Genomic DNA, 10,378 nt, shown 5'->3' with positions numbered 1-10,378 from the left:
TAATATGACCTTGTTTATCCATCCTGTATATACTAGTTTGCCTCTGCTAATCCTAAACTCCCATTCCATTCCTTCCCTCCCCTACCCAATCTCCCCCTTAGCAACTGCAACTCTGTTCTCTATGTCTGTGAGTCTGTTTCTGTTTTGTAGATATGTTCATTTGTGTCATATTTTATTTATTTATTAAAATTTTTATTGGCATATCATTGATTTACAATGTTGTGTCAGCTTCAGGTGTATAGCAAAGTGAAGTAATTATACATATACATATACATATACATATACATATACATATACCCACACATTTTTTGGTGTCATATTTTAGATTCCACATGTAAGTGATATCATATGGTATTTATGTTTCTCTTTCTGACTTACTTTGCTTAGTATTATAATCTCTAGTCCATCCATGTTCTGCAAATGCATTGATTCATTCTTTTGATGGTTGAATAATATTCTACTGTATATATGTACCACATCTTTCTTTACCCATTCTTCTGTTCATGGACATTTAGGCTGTTTCCTTGTATTGGCTATTGTAAATAGTGTTGCTATGAATGTAGGAATGGTATCTTTTCAAATTAGTTTTGTCTGAGTATATGCTCAGAAGTGGAATTGCTGGGTCATATGGCAACTCTGGGTTTTTTTGTTTTGTTTTGTTTTGTTTTGAGGAACCTCCATCCTATTTTCCATAGGAGCATTCCCTTTTCTCCACATGTGGGTGCACTTCTGAGTGATGCTTCTCTGTTCCTAAAAAGAGTTATAAAACAATTTTTTTCTTTTCTGAATAATGCTTTTTTGCGAGGGGATGCCAGAATTGCCACTTATTGTTAATCAGTGGGATTTTGGACTGAGAATTTACCTGAAACACTTAAAGAGAACACACTGAATGATGATTTTCTAGCTTGTAATTGAACTTTACCTGAAACTGCTTTTTATTACTAGAGGACATACATTATTGAGATCTAAACTACCCTGAATTATGTCAGATAATCATTCTAGTATGTAGGAAAATGAACAGAAGAGTTATTTTATCAAATAGGAAATCAAATTTAAGAATATGTGAATACAGTAATCATTGCATGTATGAACAATGGCTGCTTTGCCTTCAAGCCCTATACTAGATCCTCCTGAAGACTATCAAAACCTCATGGCTGAAGGAGTCCCTCCCTATGATCAGTTATTGGAAGATGCCTAAAATCAGTATTATTTACAAATGGTGGCTCAAGAGTGAAAAGCTATTTCTCAATCTGGTAAGTAGCAGCATAGAAACTAATTCACTGAAGAGGAAAATGTAAATCCATTCAGTGAGTAGAATGAAGAGTGGCGTTCCTTGTGGAATGAGAAATGGATTATAATGGTAGTGGCATCAGATGGACTACTGATTCTCACTAAGTATCCAATGGATTCATAATAGAGTCTGCAAAATGGGCCTTAGATAACTGGAAGATAAGCGGAACCCTGGATTATATCAAATAGGGGAATCTGAGTGAAAATTAATTCAAATAATAGAAAGAAATAATTGTTGCTAAAAAGGGAGCCAATAAATAAATAAATAATAGTGTACCTTTTTGGGGGATTAATACAGGTATAACTGGTAGGATTAATTTTATTTCAATGAAATCTGTGATAATACTGATATTGATGATCAAACATATTAGGAAATTGAATTAAAATCTCCCCATGATATTCATTAGATGAAAGCTGATGTGTTAGAGGAGGAACTAGAGTTAGTTAACAATCAATGAATTGTTATATAATCAATACATTGATACTTTTCTTTAAGTTTAAATTTTAGTGGTCAGAGGAGATAAAACGGTTATCAAAGTCGTGCATCCTTATGAACAAGTTTGTGGTGAAATATTTGGTTAAATGAAATGCTTCTTTTAAAAATGCCCACACCTCATTTGATGATACAAGGCATTAGCAGCTTGGCAGATGTCATTCTATTCTTTTCTGTTTTATAAGTGATATATGCAGGAGATGAATAATTATGACTGATTTTTATTTAATGACTTGACCAGGAGTCAAAAGATAGAATCTGTGGATTTCTGGAAAATTGTTTTCTGAAAAGACTCAGAAATTTAATATAACATTGGATATATTATATTTAATATAATATTGGAGGTCTTATCCAATATATTGTGCTAAGTCACTTCAGTTGCAGCCCTATGGACTGTAGCCCACCAGGCTCCTCTGTCCACAGGATTCTCCAGGCAGGAATACTGGAGTGGCTTGCCATGCCCTCCTCCAGGGGATCTTCTCGACCCAGGGATAGAACCTGTATCTCTTATGTCTCCTGCATTGGTAGATGGGTTCTCTAGCACAATCTGGGAAGCTTATTCAATACAATACAATAGGAAAATAAAATGAAAGGTATCAAGATGGGAAAATAAAATATAAGACCATTGTTATTCACAGATATCATAATTTTATATATAGACTCAAGGGCTCAGCTGAGAGGAAAAGAGAACTGAATTGTCAGATGACAGAGGAATGAATAAATTAATAAGTCACAAATGAAAGCAATCATTTGCTGACATAGTATAAGTGACAGGTCAAAAGTAGAGTAAGTATCAACTTCCCCCTGTTCCATTATCCCTCATGAAACATTGCACAGCCAGGAGTCAGGTGGATTAGCACAGATATGCGAATCATCTCATTGCTGAGGGAGCCCTGAATAAAAGGTTTCCATAATTTTATAGACCTGCACAGGGGAAAGGATGAAGGAGTGGAAAGGGGAAAGAACTAGCAGGAGTGGATGTAAGATGTAAATCCTATCTTATCAATAATTATATAAAGTAGAATTGGTTTAGCACTCCAATTAATAGGCAGAGATTAGCAGAATGGACAAAAAACATGACTCATATATATTTTATCTACAAGGTTCATAATCCAAAGACACAGTGGAAAGTGAAAATGTCAAGAAGTATATATTATGGAAATAGTAACAAAAAGAGAGGTGAAAGAACGGACAATGCAAATATAGGACAAAATAAACTTTAGGCCATAAATTGTTGCTATAGACCAAGAAAGACATTTTATAATGATTAAATAAATAGTCAGTTACTCAAGATATAATAATCATGAACCTATATGTATCTCAGCCTCCTCTGGTGACATCAGTCAGTGAGTACATTTTCTCAGGGATATTCCACCTGGATGAAACACCATGGTTCCATCATTTAGAGTCCTTCGTGCCTCAGCTTTACCACATAATTTTCCAGACCAAGAATGTAGGCTGTTATAGTGCAGGGAAAGAACCAATAAGGTGATAATGTGTTGCTCATGGATGAATTCTCCCGAATATCTGCTTCTGGCAAAATATTACAAAACAGAGGTAATTAATTCCAGGGAGGATAAAACTTTAGATAGAAAGATTGGTTCTTTGATGTTCTCAGTATTCTCTCTAAATACTAGCATTCATGGAGAAGATGTTTCCTAATTTTAAGAGAAAACTTAAGAAAAGCTTATTAGGTAACAGAAATATTTGTGTCTCTTGTTCTATTAGCCATAGACTAGGTTCTAAAGATCAGAAGATTCCCCTTAGTACCTAAGACTTTGGGTTTCAACAGAGCATTTTCTTTTATTTTGACTTGGTTTTCCAAGGCATTGGAGGATGCTGAATCCATTTAAATAAATTTGTGTCATCTTTACATCTCTGCTTCCTCTAGAATTGTCCAGGCAGTGGGGACTTGAGAAATATGTATGATTTGACATTACAAGTAATGGTTATTTCTTATTACTAAATGCCTTGGGCATTCTCTTTAACTACAGAGTCAACCATGGTAAGTGAATTAGAATTGCTATTTTTTGTTGTTGTTGTTTTTCTCGAGTTTTTACAATTCTGTTTTCTTCCAAGGGATTTTTACAATGAAAATCATTAAAGATTTACTTCCTAATATTTTATGGATTACTTTTATATACCCTGGGATCTTTTGCAGAAATATTTGTTCTCCTCCATATATATGGATTTATCTGTAATTTATCCAGAATAGGATTATAATTTGTGGATTCTGAAGTCAATTTTTAAGTCAGCCTGGGACTAAAGGGAAGGTCAGCATTTAGATTTTGTTCTTTGAAGGAAATCTTCAGCTCAAATATTGAATTCCAAGTGGAAAATGCATTAATATATGGCATCTACAAGAATGCTATAATGAACGTACCCTTTGCTGTAGTTGGGAATATACATTAAATCCCAAGCTCTGGGTAACTTTTTATTCTGATTATATTTAAACATTCTTGGATATTCTAACCAGGTAAGATCTTATTTCTGCTGGAAATAGATGTGCTCTTTGCAATATGACTGAATTTCTGCATCCCTGACCTCAGACTTAGACTTTGATCTTAGAGAGGCAAGATGCATATTGCTGAAGATAAAAGATGAAAGTTAATTTTCTTTGTCACCATAAGGTGTTTTTTTGTTTTTTGTTTTTTTTTTTTTGCCCTTGTATACACTGGACTTTAGTCATCTTAAGGAAGGTAAGGTGTGGTGGTGGGAAAAAAAAAAAATCATTAGAAAACTTGGATTCTTATCTGCTACTAATCAGCTGTGTTTCTTCTCTGACCTCAGCTCCTTCATCTTTAAAGAGAATATGAGTTGATAAAATACAAGTCCTAGAAAAAAAAAATTTAACTTTTAATTTTGTACTGGGGTATAGCCAATTAACAATGACTCAGCCATACACACATATGTGTATCTATTTTCCCCCAAACTCCCCTCCTCTCCTCAGTGCCACATAACATTGATCAGAGTTCCATGTGCTATACAGTAGGTCCTTGTTGGTTATCCATTTTAAATCTAGCAATGTGTACATGTCCATCCAAAACTCCCGAACTATTCCTTAGTACCGGAAGAATTTTAGGGCACAAAAACTCTGCAATTGTTAAATAGATCCTGAACTCATTAACATCTAACTGTACATCTCACAGCTTAGCCAAATAGCTGCCATGGATTACATATGGTCACAGGTGGTAGCTTTGTCAGAACTCTGACATTGCTGATTCCCAGTAGTAAACTGGATCTACACTAGAGAGCTAAATTCCAAAGAGCTAGAGCCAGACATCCTGGTTTTTAATACAGACTTTATTTTTTTATTTTTTTTTTATCATTTTGACTTGGACAAATTGTTTACCTTCTCACCACATTTACTTTTCTTTAGACTACAGATACTAGTGTTGTTAAATGGAATAGTGTATATAAAGCTTGTAGTATAGTGATCTTGCCTGGAGAATCCCAGGGACAGGGGAGCCTGGTGGGCTGCCATCTATGGGGTCGCACAGAGTTGGACACGACTGAAACTACTTAGCAGCAGCAGCAGCAGCAGTATAATGATAGCACATAGCAAAAACTCAACAACATTTTAAGATTATTATAAGAACAATGTGTGATAAGTTGCTTCGGTCATGTCCGGCTCTTTGCAGCCCTATGCACTATCACTGACCAGGCTCCTCTATCCTTGGGGATTCTCCAGTTAAAAGTACTAGAGTGGGTTGCCATGACCTCCTCTGGGGATCATCCTGACCCAGGGATTGAACCTGTGTCTCTTATGTCTCCTGTACTGGCAGGCAGGTTCTTTACCTCTAGTGCCACCTGGGAAGCCCTTAAGAACCACATGGTGGAAATTTAATCTCTGCATTCTATTAAAAATGAGAAAAAGCAGATTGATAGTAAAAGTTTATATCTTATAATGTTAGAGTATATGGAATTTAAACAAGTACCTAGATGTCCATCAGCAGATGAATGGATAAGAAAGCTATGGTACATATACACAATGGAGTATTACTCAGCCATTAAAAAGAATACATTTGAATCAGTTCTAATGAGGTGGATGAAACTGGAGCCTATTATACAGAGTGAAGTAAGCCAGAAGGAAAAACATAAATACAGTATACTAACGCATATATATGGAATTTAGAAAGATGGTAACAATAATCCGGTGTACGAGACAGCAAAAGAGACACTGATGTATAGAACAGTCTTATGGACTCTGTGGGAGAGGGAGAGGGTGGGAAGATTTGGGAGAATGACATTGAAACATGTAAAATATCATGTAAGACACGAGTTGCCAGTCCAGGTTCGATGCACGATACTGGATGCTTGGGGCTAGTGCACTGGGACGACCCAGAGGGATGGTATGGGGAGGGAGGAGGGAGGAGGGTTCAGGATGGGGAACACATGTATACCTGTGGTGGATTCATTTTGATATTTGGCAAAACTAATACAATTATGTAAAGTTTAAAAATAAAATAAAATTTAAAAAAAATAACTAAAGGAAGAAAGAGCTGTGGACTTAAAAAAAAATAAACAAGTAATAAAGGTTTCTCTGATTGGAAGGAAGTTTATCTGCTTAAGTTATTGCCTCTCAATTGTAGTATTAATGCCTTTATGAGAGATAAGAATTACTCTGTGAGATTAACATTATTTCTCATTTCCCCAAACATATGTATCATAGAGGATTTGAGTGTTAATAGGCAATGATGACACCCCACTCCAGTATTCTTGCCTGAAAAATCCCAGGGACAGAGGAGCCTGGTGGGCTGCCGTCTATGGGGTCGCACAGAGTCGGACACGACTGAAGCAACTTAGCAGCAGCAGCAGCACCAGCAGGCATAGTTAAGTCTAGTACGTAAGAAGAAAATGATCATGTGTTTGAGTCTGTCAGTTAATAGAGGATATCAAAGACATTGATAAGATAGAATTATTTTAAACATAGTTCTAATTACTTTAAGGTTTTCAAGAAACTGAAGCAATAAGTGAAATAATGAGAACAGGTGGGTCATGTTTGGAATTTTCTATGTGATTTTGATCATGAAATCCAACCTTTGATACAGACCCTCAGGAAATTATAAAAACATATTATTTGTTTCTTGGTTCTCCCAAAGGCCATCTTCTCTAGGGAAGAGAAGCAATTAGAAGTATATTCAACTTGTTCCTCAGGTGTTCCCTTCTCTGGAAGGATTCTGTGATACACTGGGCTATCCAGAAGGGAGACCACTATCCTGGGGCTTGGAACACTAAAACTAGCTTCTCAGTGAAGAATATGTGGGATCATCTGGAAGATATTTCCTTTCCACATAACTCATTATTCAACTTGGCCATGTGTAACTGGGAGAAATCATTTTACTATTCACTGCCTTTTTGCTTTAAGAATACCTAAAGAGAATAAGAGAATCTGAGATCCAGGAAAAAAGTGAACATTAATAATGCCATTATTAATGTCCTATAAAACTTAGTTTTATATGCTACCTTAAAGTTTATTTGAATAATGTGTGTATTACTATTACAAGTAAGTTGAAATAGACTTTGCTTTAAACTGATATGGTTGATTATTCAGAGGACTTATTGGCTATATGTATAAATGGTATAAGTTAAAAGCAGAGGCCAAAATTTTTGCTTGGTAGAATAAAGATGGGATTTAGGGTAATTATAAGTGACCCATGGGGCAGCCGTGGAAGCCTCACACTTCATCCTAATTTTCAAGTCAAAGAGTGCCAGTTGTGTCCTCACTCTATGTCTAGTTGGTGAATTGATAACAATTTCAAGTACCTTAAAGCAGTTAACTAAAATTATATTTAGATATTTCTTGGGGTCCCATGATTTACAAAAGTACAATTCCCTATGTCTGTTTTCTCATGCATATTCCAATCAATTTAAAATAACATAGTTTCAACATCACAACTCTAAGACAAAACATGAAAATTATATTTATTTTCTCATGATATAATTAGTAATGTAAGCTGTAGAAATTTAGAAAATACTGAAAAACATGAGAAATAAAATATCAACCATAATCTCACATTCAGGAGGAAATGTCCTCAATGCATTAAATTGTTTTTCTTATAAATCTTCTATACATATGTTTTAACATAGATTAAAAAAGTATATATAATTTTATAAGTTAAATTTTTGAATTTGAACCTTATTTTTAAAAGATGTATATAAAACTTATAATCTTTAAATGTTAATTCAATAAGTATATTCACTAAATTTTTACCTGTTTTTACATAATTTGTAAAAATAGACTTGTGATTTTTTGATCCATGGTATTTTATACATAAACTTTTAGGTTATCCTCCAAAATTGTTATATCTAATGGCCCAATTTTTCCATTATATTGATGTTCCATTGAAATATTTCAGACACTATGGCCAAGGAAATTGAATTTATTTCTTCTGGTTATTCTATGTCTTAGAAAAATAGCTCGATCAGAAGAAAAATAGAACCACTACACACCTATTAGAATGGCCAAAATCCAGAACACTGACAATACACAATACCAAATATTGACAAGGATGTGGAGCAACAGGAAATCTCATTCACTGCAGGTGGAAATTCAAGATGGCGGTCACTTTGCAGGCAGCTAGGACTTTTTCACCATGTGATTCAGTAAATGTGTTCATTGGCACTTCACCTACAAGAACTGAAAACTTCTGTCCACACAAAAACTTGCACATAATGTGTATAGCAGCTTTATTCATATTTTCCAAAACTTGGAAGCAACCAGGATGTCCTTCAATAGGTGAATAGATAAACTGTGATACATCCAGATGATGGAATATCCAGTGATAAAAAGAGATGAACTGTCAAGCCATGAAAACTAAGTCAACTAAAAGAAGTTTTAAGATACTACTCCTACAGAGTTTTGGGAAAAGTAAGACTCATGTGTGGCAATGGCACCCCACTCCAGTACTCCTGCCTGGAAAATCCCATGGATGGAGGAGCCTGGAAGGCTGCAGTCCATGGGATCTCTGAGGGTCAGACACGACTGAGCGACTTCACTTTCACTTTTTCACTTCCATGCATTGGAGAAGGAAATGGCAACCCACTCCAGTGTTCTTGCCTGAAGAATCCCAGGGACGGGGGAGCACAGAGTTGGACATGACTGCAGTGACTTAGCAGTAGCAGTGACATTATTAGAGAACTGCTAAAAGGCAGAGTTTTGGTGTGTTTGACTGTTTTATGGTTCTTTTTTATTTTCTTTTTAAGGTAAAGCATTCTTTCCCTGAGTTTTTATTACCACACCACATAGATGAAGAATGAAAGGAATGTGACTGTATTCATTCTATTAGGTCTTACATAGAACCCCCAAATGCAAAAAATAGTGTTTGTCAGTTTTTTGGTCTTATACATGGTAACCCTCTCAGGCAACCTGCTCATTGTGGTTACCATAACTACCAGGCAGTCTCTGAACTCCCCCATGTACTTCTTTCTGACCCACCTTTCCTTGATAGGCACAATTTACTCTTCTTCTTCAGCTCCTAAGTTGATTGTGGACTCCCTTCGGGAGATCAAAACAATCTCCTTTAATGGGTGTATGGCTCAAGTCTATGCAGAACACATTTTTGGTGCTACTGAGATCATCCTGCTCACAGAGATGGCCTGTGACTGCTATGTGGCAGTCTGCAAACCTCTGCACTACACGGCCATCATGAGCCACAGGCTGTGCCTCCTCCTGCTGGGGGTGGCCTGGACTGGAGGATTTCTCCACGCAACCCTTCAGGTCCTCTTTACAGTCTGGCTGCCCTTCTGTGGCCCCAGTGTCATAGACCACTTCATGTGTGACTTGTACCCTTTGTTAAAGCTTGTCTGCATGGACACTCACATTCTTGATCTCTTTGCTGCTGCCAACAGTGGGTTCATCTGCCTGTTAAACTTCCTCCTCCTGTTGGTCTCCTATGTGGTCTTCTTGTGCTCCTTAAGGACTTACAGTTTGGAGGGGAGGAACAAAGCCCTTTCTACGTGTGTTTCTCACATCACAGTAGTTGCTTTGTCTTTGTGTCCTGCATATCTGTGTATCTTCTTCCAGTCACAACTCTGCCCATTGATAAAGCTGTTGCTGTCTTTTACACTATGGTGGCCCCTATGTTACATCCTTTAATCTATACCCTCAGAAATGCTGAGATAAAAAATGCTATGAAGAAACACTGGAAGAAGAAGTGACTTCAGATAGTACTTAAGTATAATCATTAAATATTACAGATAGAAATAACAGAGGTACTCTTGTCTAATCCTCTTGATCAATATACCAAATCTAACAATGGGTTGAATATACTTGCAGATAGACACTTAAGCACGGATCTAACGCTCGGGCTGGAATCCTGACTTACTCTCTCCCATCGCACACTCTCCTTGTCACAACCTTGTATGTATGCTTATTAATCATACATATTTGTCTATTAACAGGATATCTGGAATATCTTCAAAAACTAAAAAGTATGAATCTTGTTTTTGATGGATATTAAAGTTGTCTTATTATATAACATTGAGATGCTGGTTACTACCAATTATTAAAAAAATGTTTAATGATATTCCTTTACTATGGACTCAGGCCTCAGTATAGATTATTTTGTGAATTTTCTTGTTCATTAAATCTTT

General features: G+C 36.0%; 1 pseudogene; it reads left to right on the top strand.

The window, feature by feature from the left end:
- The first annotated feature begins 9,032 nt into the window (after positions 1-9,032).
- Positions 9,033-9,943, top strand: LOC102267274 (olfactory receptor 4C12-like; annotated as a pseudogene).
- The last annotated feature ends 435 nt before the right edge of the window (positions 9,944-10,378 follow it).

This window comes from Bos mutus, chromosome 15 (genome assembly GCF_027580195.1).
Source record: "Bos mutus isolate GX-2022 chromosome 15, NWIPB_WYAK_1.1, whole genome shotgun sequence".
In the NCBI taxonomy this organism is placed as follows: domain Eukaryota; kingdom Metazoa; phylum Chordata; class Mammalia; order Artiodactyla; family Bovidae; genus Bos; species Bos mutus.
This window is presented reverse-complemented; position numbering and strand designations above follow the sequence as displayed.